Here is a 6,629-nt window from a genome sequence, read left to right on the forward strand (position 1 = left end):
ATGCAGCCAGCATCTGACTGACTGACACATTCAGCACAGGCTTCTCTGCTCCTCCCAGGAAACAGCTGCACTTCCCAGCACAGCCCATTGCAAGCTCCAGTCTTCTCATTCATCCCTCCCGTGACCGAGCACACAGGGTTATACCGGAAAACACAACCTTGTGTATAGCTCTGGTTACAAGGACGGTTTTAATTTTTTTTACCGTAAACAATAATGTTAGAGGATCACCTACTTTAATAGGGTAATACGCTACTAAGGCCCCCCTCAATATAGCTAAACCAGGTGTATAATGATAAAGATCTGCTTGTCTAGCATCTACTAATACTATTCTCCCACACATTAACAAAAAGCTAAAAAATAAAAAACTTTACTGTCAGCACAAATACATATAATGTTAGCAGATATTATATAGAAATGACGGGGTCCATGCGGATAACCGTACAGATCCATAACAGGGAACTGCTATGGGCCTATACTGTACCTCTGATGCCGACATGGTCCACTACAGTCATATTATATGCCACGCGCCTCTAATACAGATACGTCACATTATACACAGAGTCAATACAGATACGTCACATTGATGATCTCTATAGGTTCTTGGGTAATAGCTTTCTGTTTCCATACAAGGGGCAATACTCCATGGAATGGGGTTAACCTGTATCCAGAACTGCAGGAGGTACAGTTGTGGCCAAAAATCAGAGGGATTGCTTAGATCTGCAATAGGACATCTGAACAGACCCTGTGGCGGACCTATCACTTGTGCAGCCTGTTCAGCTGCACAGGGGCCCAGGCCAATAGAGGGGCCCGCCAGGCTCAGACTCTAAAGTGTCAGCTCAGCAAGGCACATGTCTGTAGTGGGCCCCCCAGGCGGCATCAGCACCCGGGAAGTGCGGGCCCCCTGCTCCTGGGGGGCCCACTTAGTTACTGGATGCTGTGACCGGCCAGGGCTGGTTCTCCTCTCTCCTCCTTTCCTATTGCACACTGCTGCTGACAGCCCTTCCCCCTCCTGCACTCCACTGTCCAGCATACCTTGTGTGAGGAGGAGAGGAGAGAGCATGTGGTGACAGGTCTGACAGTGAGTATTATCAGTGTGTCTCTCAGGCTGCTGTAAGTTGTAAGATAGATGGTGGACTGTGTTATGGTGCGTTTACACAGAGAGATTTATCTGACAGATTTGTGAAGCCAAAGCCAGGAGCAGACTTTAAACAGGGAACAGGTCATAAAGGAAAGACTGAAATTTTGCCTCTTTTCTAATCCATTCCTGGGTTTGGCTTCCAAAATCTGTCAGATAAATCTGTCAGTGTAAACGCACCATTAGGATCCATTTACACAGAAAGATTATCTGACAGATTATCTGACAAAGATTTGAAGCCAAAGCAGACTATAAACAGAGATCAGGTCATAAAGGAAAGCCTGATATTTCTCTCTCTTTCCTGCGGCCCTGGACGAACAAGCACTTAGGAACAGGTATAATATATGTGGGCCTTCTGTGTGTGTATATAGCAATATAAGTATAATAGCATCACAGTAGACTGTATACGTGTACATATAGATATTTTAGGTATAAGTGTGTGTTGCTATAGATATATATGCTGTTTATGCATGAGTTTCTATATGTACATGTTATAGTGGTTGGCTGCTGGATGTGGCTTTGTTAGTAAGTATAGATCCAGGATACGGTGTAGGATCTGGATATATGTTATACTGTATATACATACACATGGTGGGGGTAGGAAAGGAGGCAGCTGTGTGTGGTTGTGATCTCTATGTAATGTGTTGTATTTGTATATAATGTATAATGTCCTTGTCATATTTATGTTGTTAGTAAAGTAGTTTTATTTATATCTGCGAGGGTTGTATGTTACTCCAGTGGTGAGAGAAGGAACGGTGGGTGTGCATACTATATATAATACAGAGTAAGTGGCCTGTACAGGAAACAAAGGTACCAGACTAGGAGCGGACCAAAGGGACTAAGATCCACAAACCAGAATTATCCTTTATCAATGGCTTTGGCTTCACATCTTTGGCAGATAATCTGTCAGATAATCTCTCTGTGTAAATGGACCCTAAGAGAAAGCACAGAGCCTGCCCCCCCCTGAATGGTGATACAGTACATGTCTCCCACCTGTGCAGCCACATACAGTACATGTCTCCCACCTGTGCAGCCACATACAGTACATGTCTCCCACCTGTGCAGCCACATACAGTGAATGTCTCCCACCTGTGCAGCCACATACAATACATGTCTCCCACCTGTGCAGCCACATACAGTGAATGTCTACCACCTGTGCAGCCACATACAGTACATGTCTCCCACCTGTGCAGCCACATACAGTACATGTCTCCCACCTGTGCAGCCACATACAGTACATGTTTCCCCCCTGTGCAGCCACATACAGTACATGTATCCCCCCTGTGCAGCCACATACAGTACATGTATCCCCCTGTGCAGCCACATACAGTACATGTTTCCCACCTGTGCAGCCACATACAGTACATGTTTCCCACCTGTGCAGCCACATACAGCACATGTATCCCCCTGTGCAGCCACATACAGTACATGTCTCCCACCTGTGCAGCCACATACAGTACATGTCTCCCACCTGTGCAGCCTCATACAGTACATGTCTCCCACCTGTGCAGCCACATACAGTACATGTACCCCCCCTGTGCAGCCACATACAGCACATGTATCCCCCTGTGCAGCCACATACAGTACATGTCTCCCACCTGTGCAGCCTCATACAGTACATGTTTCCCACCTGTGCAGCCACATACAGTACATGTACCCCCCCTGTGCAGCCACATACAGCACATGTATCCCCCTGTGCAGCCACATACAGTACATGTCTCCCACCTGTGCAGCCTCATACAGTACATGTCTCCCACCTGTGCAGCCACATAAAGTACATGTATCCCCCTGTGCAGCCACATACAGTACATGTCTCCCACCTGTGCAGCCTCATACAGTACATGTCTCCCACCTGTGCCCCAGCAGTGATTAAGGGCCCATTTGTTCTATCCCCTATTTTTTTTATATATTAAGAAATCATTTCAGTGGGGGAGTAGGAATCAATATGTCTGAAACATTAGCAAAACTATCTTCCACTTTAGCTCAAAGTGTCGCTGTCGTAACAACTCTCAAAATCCAAATCATCAGCAGATGTGAGACACAGCAAGCCTGCAATGAACATCCATTACCTTTCTTGTGTCACCATCATGCAGCAAAACAACGCTGAACCCACCAAAAACCCATGCCCAGTCTCCCGAAGGCAGACCCTCCGGCTGGCTGAAAAAAAACAGATCAAACACAGGAACCCTGGCCAGCACAGAGTGCCACGGCTCAATACCTCCACCAACCACATAACCGCCCTATCTCCGCGATTCTATCCCCTATTAGTGCTGTTCTGGGGTCTCCTCCACACTCTGAGCTATATACGCTCATCCCCCACACAGCATCCAGTGTATAATGCATCCAGGACCCTCCAAGTACAATAACTGCAAACACTACAACTCCCAGCATTCTCTGAGAGCTTTATAAGTGTAAGGCATTGAGAGTTGTAGTTATTGTTATTCCGGGAGTTGTGGTCACAGATACATCAGTGCTGGATGGAACCAGGTCTGCATGTCGCTTCTGACAGGTTCTTTATTTGGGTGCCACCCATGATCAGTTCTATGGGTGGGCCACAGGTACCCCAGTCCCACACTGGGGCCTGCACAGAATACAGTACAGTCCTTCAGTGGGCCCTGGCATCTGTGCTGCGCTGTAGGGCCCTCCTGAGAAACCAGGACACATGTACCAGATACCCGGGCGTACATATGTGTGCGCCTTCAAGGCAGAAAGGCGGAGATACAAATAGGTTATGGGGGCCCAAAAACATTTTTTGCACAAGGGCCCTCTGCAGTCTGTGTCCGCCCCTGGTCTAAGTATATGACTGCATTTTCACAAACACATCATGGCTTAATTTACGTGAATTGCAGAGGATTCTGTCTGATTGTGGTTGTAACATGGGAACGATAAGGCATCATTGATGTGGACGTCTGAATGGGGTCTTAGAGCCTGTTATGAATTAATGTTATCAGTCAGGATTAGAGATCAGCACCACCAATCGTTCAGCATTTAAAGGGGTTATGCAGTGTTAGGATTCATTTACACAGAAAGATTTGAAGCCAAAGCCAGAAACAGACTATAAACAGAGATCAGGTCATAAAGGAAAGCCTGAGATTTCTCTTTTCAAATCCATTCCTGGCTTTGGCTTCAAATCTTTGGGAGATAATCTTTCTGTGTAGATAAACCCTTAGAAAAACATGGCCACTTTCTCCCAGAGACAGCACCACTTGTCTCCAGTTTGGATGCAGGTTTTGCAGGTCAGTTCCATTAAAGTGAATGGCGCTTAATTGCAAAGAACACCTGAACTGAAGTCATGTCATCTTTGGAAGTGGCCATGGTTTTCTAATGCTCGATAACCCCTTTAATTATGGGTAGCTGAAGAAGTTGGATGCAGCCCTAAGGAGTTCGGAAAAACACGGATACAGTCATAGTATAGTCTGGATGCGAACGTGGAGGTCAGAACAACGGCAGCTCTAAAAGGACTAGATACATACACCCCCTTAGAGATTTACATACAGTGACACTCTGGGGTTATTATTATGTCATCAGGTGTTGTTCAGGAAGGAAGTCCCGTTCCCGTAAAGCAGAGTAATTCACTGTATACAGAGGAAAGGTTTGTTTTCTTTTCATCGGCGCGGCCCGGCCAGTATAACAAGAGGTGGCCCGAGGCAATGAGACAAGGAAAGAAAAAAACACCAATAATTCCCCCTAAGAAATGACAGGACTAGACTTTCACAGAACTGGCCTGACCGGATTGTTTTTCAGAAAAACCCACATGACTCGTGAACCTGAAGGTCCAGTGTTTGCCACAACCCGGTTCCCAACAAGGGACCTTGGGGTACGATAGCAGAACTTTCCCCAAATGCTTAGGGAGACCAAGCATGTTTCCTGTGCCAGCCTTCTCGAGGGCTATGCTTCTTATCTGGCCACCTGCCCCTTCTTTTGTGTGTCTCTTTATTGCCGATGGCTGTCAGAGCATACTAGGAGATGTAGTTGTGCAACAGCTAGCATTTAGCCTTGTCTACTGTCCGTGCTATGTATATCCAATTGTTCCACATTCTATTCAGCTCCAAGTTGCATTTGTTTCTAGGAAAGCTGGGTGACATTAAAAGCTTAAAAACACAATCACTTCAGTGACAAGTAGATTCACCTCCTAGTAGACTGGAAAGGATGGGTAACCTTCCTGCAGGAGGCCTTAGTTGGTTGTTACCTCGCTTTCCTAGCAGCAGCCAAAGAAGCTGCTAAGTACAGTATCAGCCAGATGACTGATTGGTGACCTTCTGGATCAGACTGAGTGTATATCCATTCAGCACTTCTTCCCATATACATCTGCATTGTACACTAGATTAGGACACCACTGTGAACGGCACATGGTTACGATACCTTTTTTCATGTCTCATGATGCTTTTTTGACCAAAATAGCGATATATGGGAGGAACTTGTGCGCCGTGTGCACCGGACAACTGCTACTTTTGTAAAGCCGGCTACTTTGCATATGGCTGACACACTTCCTTGTCTGAAAAAGTTTGTGCTAAAGAGGGACCTTTAAAGTCCCCATAGGCCTCCATTGTGTTCTATACATAATAAACTCTTAATGGGTTTATCTAAGTCAGGGGTAGGAAACATCCGGTCAGGATTCTTTAGCACGCACCTTAGCAGTTAGGGAGCGTGGTGTAGAGGGGGCATCTAGTATAGACAGTAATCCACTGGTACGCAGCTTCGCCAGACCTCCAGCCACGCTCCTTGGACTGCCACCTGGTTTCTGCCATCCGGTGCTTTATTCCCCAAACCCAGTGTGTTTAGCCATCAGCATACCCGGATCCGCTCCACCAGTGATACTCCTTCCTTCTATGATTGTAGAGGGGGCAGGCACATCGCTGTTGTCACGTACTGCGCCCCCCCCTGAAGGCCCTCCTGATTGGGTGCATATTCCGTGGCTACCACTGCGGTGCTACACACACATCCGCCCACACTAGCAGGGCGAGTTCTGTAGCAGGGGTGAACTGTGCTGGCTTGTTTGATGGTTGGGGAGCTGTCAGAAGTGGGAGTGTGGGGTATTAGGGGGCACAGCTGTGCCAGCATTAGGGGCATGGGGTGTGGCAGCATTACTCTATGTTCCTGACTGTAATGCTGCCACATGCCGTGCCCTTGGATATAATGCTGCCACATGTGAGCAGCTTTTTCGAAGCTCAGAGTCAATTGCGTACCAGACTGATTGACGCAAACCTAGAAAACCAGTTGCGAGTAGCAACATCATCACTACCAGCCCACGCAAAATGCATCGCCAAGGAAAATCAATTCCAGCCATCACATTAAGGGTGAGTTGCTTTACATTTTTTATAAAGTTGGTAATTATTTCTTGTTCGGCTTTCGAACCATTTTGTACATCTAGGCTTAGAAAAACATTGCGGTTTTATTACAGAAACAGCACCACTCTTCTGTTTTGGTTCCACAGTTGTTTCATTGAAATGAATATAGTTGAATTGTGATACTGCACACAACCTGGGGCCAGGGG

This window comes from Dendropsophus ebraccatus, chromosome 14 (assembly GCF_027789765.1).
Source record: "Dendropsophus ebraccatus isolate aDenEbr1 chromosome 14, aDenEbr1.pat, whole genome shotgun sequence".
NCBI lineage: Eukaryota > Metazoa > Chordata > Amphibia > Anura > Hylidae > Dendropsophus > Dendropsophus ebraccatus.